Below are 11,570 nucleotides of genomic sequence, written 5' to 3'. Positions count from 1 at the left end.
GTGTGTGTGGTGTGTGTGTGTGTGTGTGCGTGCGTGCGTGTGTGCGTGCGTGCGTGCGTGCGTGCGTGCGTGCGTGCGTGTGTTATCTTGTATAAAAGCCTGAACAAATATGTGGTAGTGAATACGAATGCCTACACTAGAAAGCGTGTACCTTTACTGAAAGCCAAGATAAACAAATTATCTTTCCAGAGCGAAAGGACAACTAGGGGACATTGAGAGAATACAGTCAAGTTTAAATAGAATAAAATCAGAAGAACAAAACCAGGAGATCTCATAGAAAATAGGATGTCAACAGCTTGAACTATACATTGACTTCGTAATTACCGCATGACAACAGCTTGGCTGCTTGCTGTAGATTACGAAGACATTTCTACTGGGTTCATTTCCCACTGGTGGACGCGAAGATTTATGACGTACGCACGATATAGACCAGGTCTTATCAGTTGTAGTCCATCTGTCAGCCGTTTGGAGAAAAATGCTTACCTATCACTGGTATTTTGGGGTTAAGAACGTTTAATTTTTACGACCGAAAGGTCTCATCCCTCAACAACAACAACAACAACAACAACAACAACAACAACAACAACAACAACAACAACAACAACAACAACAACAACAACAACAACAACAACAACAACAACAACAACAAATCCGAGAATGCTGGTATCTTTTAGTTTTATGAACATTATAACTTTTGGAATAGATGGTGTTCCTTTGTCTAGTACATTGTGTCTAATGGCCAAATGGTACGTGCCACGGGCACACTGTCATATTGTTTAAGAATATCGCTAGTTAGGACACAGATAGCGCTCTCTCTCTCTTTCACGCACGCACATAAACAAGCACGCACGCACGCACGCACACGCACACACACACACACACACACACACACACACATTCCCCCCCACACACACACACGCACACAGTTATCGAAAACAGCACGAGGGATTATACATAATGAAGGAGACGAACATTAGCCATTGTATGCAAACAAACGCGGCCCTCAAACAGTACTATACTTCTTTAATCATCGCACTACTCTAATTTACCATGAAAAATCGAAACGCATAATTGTTCAGTATCAAGTCATGTTTTTCTTTGGTTTGTGTTTTTTAAAAATTTTATTTGATTAATTGATTGGTTGATTTTTTTGTTTTCTTTATGTTTTTCTCATTTGTTTTTTTGTTTGTTTTTGTGTGTGCTGTTGTTGTTGTCGGTGGTGGTGGTGGTGGTGGTGGTTTTTGCTGTTGTTTGCTTCTCATGGTTGTTGGTAGTGGTGCTGATTGTTTGTGGTGGTGGTAGGAGGGAGGTTCGGTGGTTGTTTTTGTTGTCGTTTGCTTGGTGGTGTTGTCAAGTTGTTGGTGGTGTTGTTGTTGTTGGATGTGTTTTTCCAGGGTTTGGTTAGCGTTGCACAAATTCACTTCCTAAACTATAGCCGAGAACCATAGGAGCTAGCATCAAAGCGCAGGTCTATCGAAGTATCCTACTCCTTTATCCTCACTGTGGGGTTAATTACTACAGTGGAACCTCCCGTAACTACCTCTCCCAAGAACGACCGATTTTTCTGGACATTTTCAAGGTCGTTAGTGGGAGGTTTTACTGTCCTATTACTGCTATACAAGTTACTGTGCCGTGCTGAGAACTAATGAAAATATCATTTGTGATTACAACTGAACTAACTTTTGCGACAAAACCGAAGGGAAAATGAATGCAACACCCTCATGAGAAAAGTCTTCATCAAACATGTAAACAAAACAAAACAAAATGTCAGCTTGGACACATACCAAAACTCAACACCCTGACAGCTTCTTTGTGTAGAGTGAGAATGATTATGAAATAATTTTGCACATTGGCACGTACTATAGTGGCTTGTAAGAAAATAAAATTCCTTAAAAAAAAATCCCACTCTGTGCAGCCTTTTTAGCTGCATGCAGCAACCACTCTCATGAGGAGGCTCTGGCGCTTTCACTTGTTGGTAATTACGGTTTCCCCCGACGCTGTTGCCATAGAAACAGCAGGTTTATCCACGATCTGGACTATTGGACCACTCGGGCAATAATTCAGTAGCACTTGAAGCTGCTGGTAGGGCGAGGATTAGGATTTCGATCGTGCCAGCAGCAGTAACCGACCTTCACTGAAAATATCGTCTGGTCATTTAAAGCTCGTTTGGCTTTGCTCTTTACACCCCCGTCAGTATATCAGTTCGGTGGTGTATATATATGTGACCCTCCACCACGGAATGAGCCGCATGTCACCTTTGCATAATTTTCATATTTTTACTATTTCCTAAAGAGATTTGTATGCTCTATCCAGTGGTGAAAATCGTTTGAGTTATATGCCTGTGACTAAGGTGACCCTCACACTGTTACCAGACACTCCCCGGACTAATATTAAGCCTAGCACAGAACCGCGCGAGGTGACATGCGACTAATTTCGTGGTTGAGGGTCACATATAGACAGTATAGGTTTCACTCTGTCTGTTTGTTTGTGTGTTTTTCCGCGCTTAAATAGATATCTAGTGTTTATAGGTCGATTGAGCTGGAAGTTGGTGTGTATCCTGGATTTGGGGTACACACGATCGTAGGCCTAGCCAAAAAAATAATTCAGGCTTCTACCTGTAGCGAAAGATGAGATATACATTCGACGCAGTCTTTTATGTAGGGGAAGGGCTCCTAATATGGACCGGCTCCTAATATGGACCACCTCCTGTTTTGACAAACTAACGGCGCTCGAGCGCTAAAAACAATTTCATTCGCTGTATTCACCCTCTCTGGATAACGTGCACATGCCAAAACAGTCCTAATGTGTACGTTCCCCTGGAGAAAAAAAACAAAGTAAGAAAAGGCTGAGAAAAGGTTTCAACTGTTGCCATGATAATAATTGGGGTTCACACGATCGTAGTAAGAGAATAATTCAGGTTTCTACCTGTAGCAAAAGAGGAAATATACATTCGACACAGTCTCAGTATTCACTCTGTAATGTGTACGTTCCCCTGGAAAAACAAAGTAAGAAAAGGCTCAGAAAAGGTTTCAACTGTTGCCATGACAATAATTTCTTTCTTGGCTGATTGCGTCGGTAAATCTTCTTGTCTTTAGTTTAACCAATGAAACACGGAACCTGCTAAGAGTGTCGTGGTTACAGGTGGTTACTAAGATTTTGATTGGTTGTTTGAAATGATTTCTGTTACTCGAGCTAAAGTAGGACTGATTATGTGTGTAAATGCTAGGGTGTAAAAAGATAACTTTGAGACACGAGAGGGAGTGGACGTTTTTTTGTAGTGTGCTCTACTTACTGAGCAGATGTAGTGTATTGTGCATTTTGTTGTGCCCCCCGGCTTCGGTCGGGTAGGCGAAGATGTATTTGGAAGATGCTGAACACAAGAATAAAGTTTGCCATGCCAGTAATCTGCTGTTGTCACAATGTCATCTGTTGTGTCCGTGCAGTGTGAGAGTCCAGTGAGTCCATAACACATCAAACAAAAGATCTTGTTTCACCGAACCCTTTCATACACACAAAAGAACCATTGCCCATATCTGTGTCTGGAGCAACGAGCTGAAAGTAAGCTTATGTTTATAGAGCTCGGTGGTGTGGCCCCACATTCCACGTAAAGACCTACATGTATAGGGGTCAAGCAGACCACACTGACCCGGCCTGACGTTCCACTTTTCGCCCCGACATCCTCTCCCCGTCTCACTGTCCCTCCCTTGTCTTTCTCATTGTCGTGAGCTGTGTCATTAGTGCTGTGGACATGATAATCATCAACACACACACAATACTCACAGTAGCCCTCGACCGCCCTGTCGGCACACAGACACAGACACACACACACACACACACACACACACACACACACACACACTCACACACTCAAGCAAAGGCAAAAGAAATGTGCCTGTGTTAATGTTGATTTCGAAGTCCTTGGTGGAAAACCCTGAAGTGACACCCCCCCCCCCCTCTCCGCCTTGTATTTTTTTGTCACAGTTTAATGTATTGTATATCAATAACTAGAATTGTGGTCTCAAAGATCAGTTTGACGATACACGTACAAGGCCCGCCTCATCCCCCCCCCCACCCTCACCCCCACCCCCGTCACCTCTGTTTATTTACAATTTCTTACATTCCTTTTTACAGCCATGATTTTTGTCTCCCAGCCCTAGTTGACAATGCACCATAATAAACAATACTGCAGGATCCGCTTCAACCTTTGACGTCATGTCATACGGTCATGTATGTGCACCAATACAAAGTAAACGCTGCCAACATTACGGAAGTCATAATATGGGATATTTTGAAAGCAAGGCTGAGAGAATGGTGCCTGACCACTAGGTTTCGAAGACTCTGCCAAAATGTATTATGCTTTTTTGATGTGTTTTTTCTTTCCTGGGGATGCTATATAAAAGACGTCAAGTGACATTGACGAAAACAAATGTTCCGTTCTACAAGCAAGCCAAGTATCTGCCAAAAACGAGAGGAAGAATATTTTCAGCACAGCTGCGTCAAAATCAGAGGATACTGCATGTACACTTAATTCACAGCAGTAAATTAGAACTCTCCGTTTATCCGCGGAACAGACACAAGTTATGAAAACAAACTAATCATCACATCAAACATGCTACACGCAGGCTGGATAGAACTGGGAAAAAGCATAGACTCTCGTTTCTATATTCAATGAATGTTTCGTGTGCCTGCACCAAGAGAACACAGCTGACAATCTCCTCTCCATCCCACCCACTCCCCCAATCGCCTTTCCTCATACTTTCCCTTGTAAATGCATCTGGCCACAGGAGCTTGTATCAAAGCGCAGGTCGAAGAGTATCCTTCTCCTTTATCCTACATACGTGAGAGAGACACTCGTGAGATAATAATCGTTCAAATCACACGTGTGTATATCATGTAAATGAGGTCATGTCAAGCAAGTCTGGCAGGGACCTGTTTTTCCACTGCTTATAATGCCAAAGTCACCGAGACAAACGTTAAACGTCATTATAGAGAAGAAAACAAATTGCGCTTGCTAATTACCCTCGATGAATTTTTAGAACTAACACGTCACGCCACACTTTCAGAGTGACGTTTCTTCACTTTGACGTAATAGATTGCACGAGGCTTTAGAAGAGATCGAGGTTCCAAAACAAGCGTCTTCAAGTTAGCTGCCTCGACTGCAGGACATTTTCAGTAAAATACACGTAAGTACAGTTTATAGGATAAACAGAATACTACATGGCTTGGTGTTTCGTACCAGATTTACACTCGTTGCTTTTTCAAATAGTGAACAGCTCGCTTTCGCTCGCAGTTCAATATTTAAAAAAACAACTCGTGTAAATCTGGTACGACTCAGCAAGCCATGTAGTATTCTCTATTTATCTGTACTATAGTATTGCTATACTTATAGTTTGATATAAACTCCTGTGCATCACATCACTCCAACGTTGAACTGCTGACGTCAGCCAGAAGTGAGAACGTGCGCCGCCACGCGCGTGGTCACCAGAGGTCAGACTCTTTAACAAAAACCTACCCTGGCAGTTTACCAAACGAACTCGTAGATATGCACAACAGGTTAGTTCATCACAACAAACTATACCGATAAGCAATTCATTTCTTTCTTTCTTTCTTTCTTTCTTTCTTTGCCTCCTTGCTTGTTTCGACAATTATGCACGTACCTCAAACACAAAATCTCAGTGTTAGCATCCACTCCAAGAGTCGTGACAAAAAGGCCTCATCGGCATTTCATAAGATGCCCAAACAGTCTATAGGATCGATAACTGGGAAGAAAAAGCGTTAAGTGAATCAGACATTCTCCCGTTCTGAGTACATCCCATCTCATTACTTTAGTCGCAAGTCGGCGAGATTTGCTGCGAGATCGATTGTGCAGACGGAGGAACATGTTATGAATAAATGGTAATTACTTTGCTGGACCGAGATTGACTGTCTAGAAAAGACATAGAATTGGCCAGGCTGCGATTTTTTCAGTGTTCGATAATTTTATTTTATTTTATTTTATGCAATTTATATCGCGCACATATCTCAACCACGGATTCAAGGCGCAGGGATTTATTTATGCCGTGTGAGATGGAATTTTTTACACAATATATCACGCATTCACATCGGCCAGCAAACCTCAAGCCTATTAGGGCGAGCATTCACCTTTCACGGCCTATTATTCCAAGTCACACGGGTATTTGGTGGACATTTTTATCTATGCCTATACAATTTTGCCAGGAAAGACCCTTTAGTCAATCGTGGGATCTTTAACGTGCACACCCCAATGTAGTGAATATTTACAAAACTGTGAAAACACAAAACTTGTTTTCTTTTTTTTCTTTTTTAGCGGCAGAAATTTGTCGCGGAGGGGGTGATGACACCAATTCCCTCGCTTGCAGCAAACAAGAATAGAAATGTGAAAGCAAACGGCGAAAATTCTCCAGTAATTACCAGCCCGGGAGGGCCAATGGGGGGAGGAGGGGGGGAGGGGGTGCGGACAAACACGTCCCCAGACGTCAAGCACACAGAAAACAACAGACAACACACCGCGACGTGTCATCAATTCTTCTCTAACACAATGACAAACGCGTTGGCGAAAAATTACTGTGTTTTCATTTAAGACGCGAGAACGAGGATCCTTTTCTGACGTATAAGTGGAATCTGCATTCGAGCATGATAACAGTCAGAAGAAACAATAAATACTATAGTTAGAAGAAACAAAGGCTTATACATCTACAGTGCCAGCCATTTCAGACTATTTGGCTGGTACAAGATACGCATGGTCTATTAAATCCTTCTGGTCCTTCTCTCCTCCCCGGGTTAGGGGGAAGAATTTACCCGATGCTCCCCAGCATGTCGTAAGAGGCGACTAACGGATTCTGTATCTCTTTTTACCCTTGTTAAGTGTTTCTTGTATAGAATATAGTCAATTTTTGTAAAGATTTTAGTCAAGCAGTATGTAAGAAATGTTACTGGAAACTTGCATTCTCCTAGTAAGGTAATACATTGTACTACGTTGCAAGCCCCTGGAGCAAATTTTTGATTAGTGCTTTTGTGAACAAGAAACAATTGACAAGTGGCTCTATCCCATCTCCCCCCTTTCCCCGTCGCGATATAACCTTCGTGGTTGAAAACGACGTTAAACACCAAATAAAGTAAGACTGATCACCCCAGAAGAAACAAAGGCTTATATTTATCTACAGTTCCAGCCATTTTTGTTGGCTGGTAAATGACACGCATGGTCTACTGAGGCCTTCCTGGTCCCTGTCCCCTCCCCGGGGAGAGACTGATCATCCCAGTAGGCTATCTGTATTTGTTTCGAATCCAAAAACAAAGAGACTGCCGACGTTCCAAAATTCAGAATAAAAAAACCAAGAAAGGTAGGTTGTTGGAACGTTTGTTTGTTCACTTAAAAGACCGTTGGGTCGAAATATCTGTGAATGTATTGTTTTGTCACCTACCTTTCTTGTTTTTTGATTCTGTATTTGTTTCGTTTTCGTCATTCCAACGTGAGTACAGTGCTTTTCACATAAATGTAAAAAGAATAGAGATATAGAAAAAGCGTGCTATCCTCCTCAGCGCAACCGCTTTCTGGATTGTTAATTTCACTGCCTTTGCCACGAGCGGTGGACAGACGATGCTACGAGTGTACGGTCTTGCGGAAAAAATGCAATGCGTTCAGTTTCATTCTGTGAGTTCGACTGAGCTGGACTAAAATGTTGTATTTTCGCCTTATGCGACTTGTTGGTCTTTTTGTTCTTCGCTCTCACGTGCAGTCGCCATTGTCCTTTTGCTATCTGCAATGGACTAAACTAAAGTCTCCTCTCTCTTTTGACTCTTGAGAAGTCAATTCAGTTCAATTCAATTCAACTCTATTCTATTCAATACACGTGTTGTTGGGTTTTAATGTGATACATACAGAAATGTGTCTTGAGGCTCGTCAAGTCGAGACCCGGTCGACAACAGAGTTGCGCCCCTTCTAATAATCTCGGACAAAAGTTACTGTTGGCTTTCAGTCGTTTCTGTCACAAAACTCAATCATGCAATTAGGTATGTCGCATGAAAAGTGTATCTTCATGGCTTGTTTTGTAACTACCTACTATATATGCAAATGCAAACCCGACGCGAATGCCACCTTTCGGAACAAAGCTATACATTATTCTGTTGCAGGGACTTAGTCGTCTTATGACAGCGTATTCATGAGAGGAAGACTGAGAGAACTGGAAAAAATATTCTTGTCTGGTCCTCTGCATGCAACTGAATGTTTGAAGCAAGAGAGGGAGAACCATACAGACTGACAGACAAACACTCAGAGACCGAGAGACAGACAGACACAGACAGATAGACGGATAGACAGACAGACAGACACAGACAGATAGGCGGATAGACAGACAGACAGACAGATAGGCGGATAGACAGACAGACAGACACAGACAGATAGGCGGATAGACAGACAGACAGACACAGACAGATAGGCGGATAGACAGACAGACAGACACAGACAGATAGGCGGATAGACAGACAGACAGACACAGACAGATAGGCGGATAGACAGACAGACAGACACAGACAGATAGGCGGATAGACAGACAGACAGACACAGACAGATAGGCGGATAGACAGACAGACAGACACAGACAGATAGGCGGATAGACAGACAGACAGACACAGACAGATAGGCGGATAGACAGACAGACAGACAGAGACAGATAGGCGGATAGACAGACAGACAGACACAGACAGATAGGCGGATAGACAGACAGACAGACACAGAAAGATAGGCGGAAGACAGACAGACAGACACAGACAGATAGGCGGATAGACAGACAGACAGACACAGACAGATAGGCGGATAGACAAGCAGCCAAACAGGCAAGCAGACAGCATCATGAAAACCGTCTGTTTTATCATTGTTCTGTCTGAACACAGAAATACTCCAGAAAAAAAAACACGTTGTAGACCACAATGTTCAACGTTGCTCTGAAAACTCGAATAGCATTTTGTGTGGCGGCAGAATGCAAAAGTTGAAAGAGAAACGCTTCGGCTAAAAATGCAGAAATAATCGCCAGAAATTCTCGCCACACTGATCGATCTCCGCTTGCAAACTTAAACCACTTTGACACATACCAAAAATCAACACCCTGACTGCTCCGTGTGTAGGGTGGGAGTTTTTTATGAAATAATTTTGCACATTGGCACTGGTGGTTTTTAATTTAAAACTCATTAAAAACAATTACCACTCTTTACAGCAAGCTGTTGAGTTGTTGGTATGTGTCCAAATGGAGGGATTACCTTATCACATGTATATATATATACTAGATAAATACCCGCTTCGCCGGGTACGGCGCACCACACGAAGGAAGGGAGATAAACGCGCAAAACACTGGAAAAGAGTAATACCCGGCTTCGCCGGGACAGTGACCTTCTAAAAATAGTATAACGGGAATATGGATTGAGCGTTGTCGACAGTGACCTTCTAAAAATAGAAACGGGAATATGGATTGACGCCACACGAAGGAAGGGGGATAAACGCTGAAAACACTGGAGAAGATAAGGAAGAGTTACTGGGAATGGATCCAGAGAAAAACCTAAATCAGTTCAGCGCTGCGCGCTGAGAGCTCGTGTTGAAATATCTCATCGAGCAGGTTGTGTCCGGGGTGTACCTGAATATGGCCACCAAATTTGAAAGAGATCCATCGAGAACTTTGGCCGTGCATCGCGGACACACACACACACACACACACACACACACACACACACACACACACACACACACACACACACACACACACACACACACACACACACACACACACACACACACACACAAGTCGTATATATATTTTGATTTACAACCCTGGCCTGATTTGAGATGGTGAGCGGAAGGACTGGGCTTTTAAAATCTCCTTTGTCATTAAAAAAAAAAAAAAGTACTCCTTGTTCGCCGGCTCGCTCTCGTCACCTAGAAAAAGTATCAGCGAACGAATAGCCTGCGTAACGCGTCTGTACTCAAATTGGGTCAGAGGTTGTCCAGTGCAGAAACGGAGGCGGAAGTGAACGGAAGAGGTACTTTGCCGTCTGACAGGTAAATGGTTCAAAATGACAGCTAAACGATTCGACATGACAGCTAAAACTGATCAACGCAGCACAACGCTGTATGCTTACACAGTGGGGGAAAAATGTTTCCCTGTCCTGGGGCGAAACGCCTGGGGTGTATGCAGACACTTTAGCGATGCATCGCTGTGACAGTGATTGATTGCACTGTGATGTTTTTATGCACTTTTTGTGTGTATACGCTGCGAGATGATGTTGTATGTACTAATATAAGTGTGTCAGTGTGTGTGTGTGTGTGTGTGCGTGTGCGTACGTGCGTATGGAAAGCCGTTTGGCTCATAACCATTACACGCGTAATAAAAAATAAATACACGCGTAATAAATGATTAATACGCGTGTAATAAATGATTAATGCGCGTGTAATTTATCTTTTTTCTTATGCTATGGAATAGCATAATGATTAAATACACGTGTAATAAATATTTCATACGCGTGTAAGAAATGATTATTACGCGTGTATTAATTATTTCTTACACGCGCATGAAATATTTATTACGCGTGTATTAAATATTTTTTACACGCGCATGAAATGATTATTACGCGTGTATTAATTATTTCTTACACGCGCATAAAATATTTATTACGCGTGTATTAAATATTTCTTACACGCGCATGAAATATTTATTACGCGTGTATTTAATCATTTCGTACACGTGTATGACATTTTTATTCCACGTGCATTTAATCATTTCTTACACGCGTATAAACTATTTCCTGCATGTGTATTTAATCATTTCTTACACGTGCATGAAATATTTATTACACGCGTATTTAATCATTTCTTACACGCGCATGAAATAGTTATTACACGCGTATTTAATCATTTCTTACACGCGTAAAAAATGATTATTACACGCGCATTAATCATTTATTACACGCGTATTAATCATTTATTACGCGTGTATTTATTTTTTATTACGCGTGTAATGGTTATGAGCCAAACGGCTTTCCATACGTGCGTGCGTGCGCGCGTGTGCGTTTGTGTGTGTGTGTGTGTGACAGCAACAGCTCGTGTCTTATTCCACATTCTTCGTTCACGGTTTTCTTGTGTCTGTTCGTCATGTAGTTCAGAAACAAAGCGTATGTTATGTCGACAACACACGCGTGCTTTGTAGCTGTCGCATTGAGCATGAGCGCAGTGAACTTAGTGCAATAGAATACGTCGATCGGCAAAGTTATGCTGAATCATATTCAACAGATGTGTACATGATGACAGTATGTGTGCACGCAAGATGGTTGTTAGTTATTACACCATATTACACGAACATATGATGTAGAAACAGACACACCTATAAGACTCACACGAACGCACACACGCATACACACGGACGCATTGAGATATATACGCACACATGCAAGGAAATACGCACGCACACTAGTCATACACACACGCAAAAACCGTGACACACACACACACACACACACACACACATAAACACACACACGCACGCACGCACACACACACACACACACACGCA

The sequence above is a fragment of the Littorina saxatilis genome, linkage group LG5 (genome assembly GCF_037325665.1).
Source record: "Littorina saxatilis isolate snail1 linkage group LG5, US_GU_Lsax_2.0, whole genome shotgun sequence".
Taxonomy (NCBI): domain Eukaryota; kingdom Metazoa; phylum Mollusca; class Gastropoda; order Littorinimorpha; family Littorinidae; genus Littorina; species Littorina saxatilis.
The sequence above is the reverse complement of the archived record's forward strand: the minus strand, read 5'-3'. Positions refer to the sequence as shown.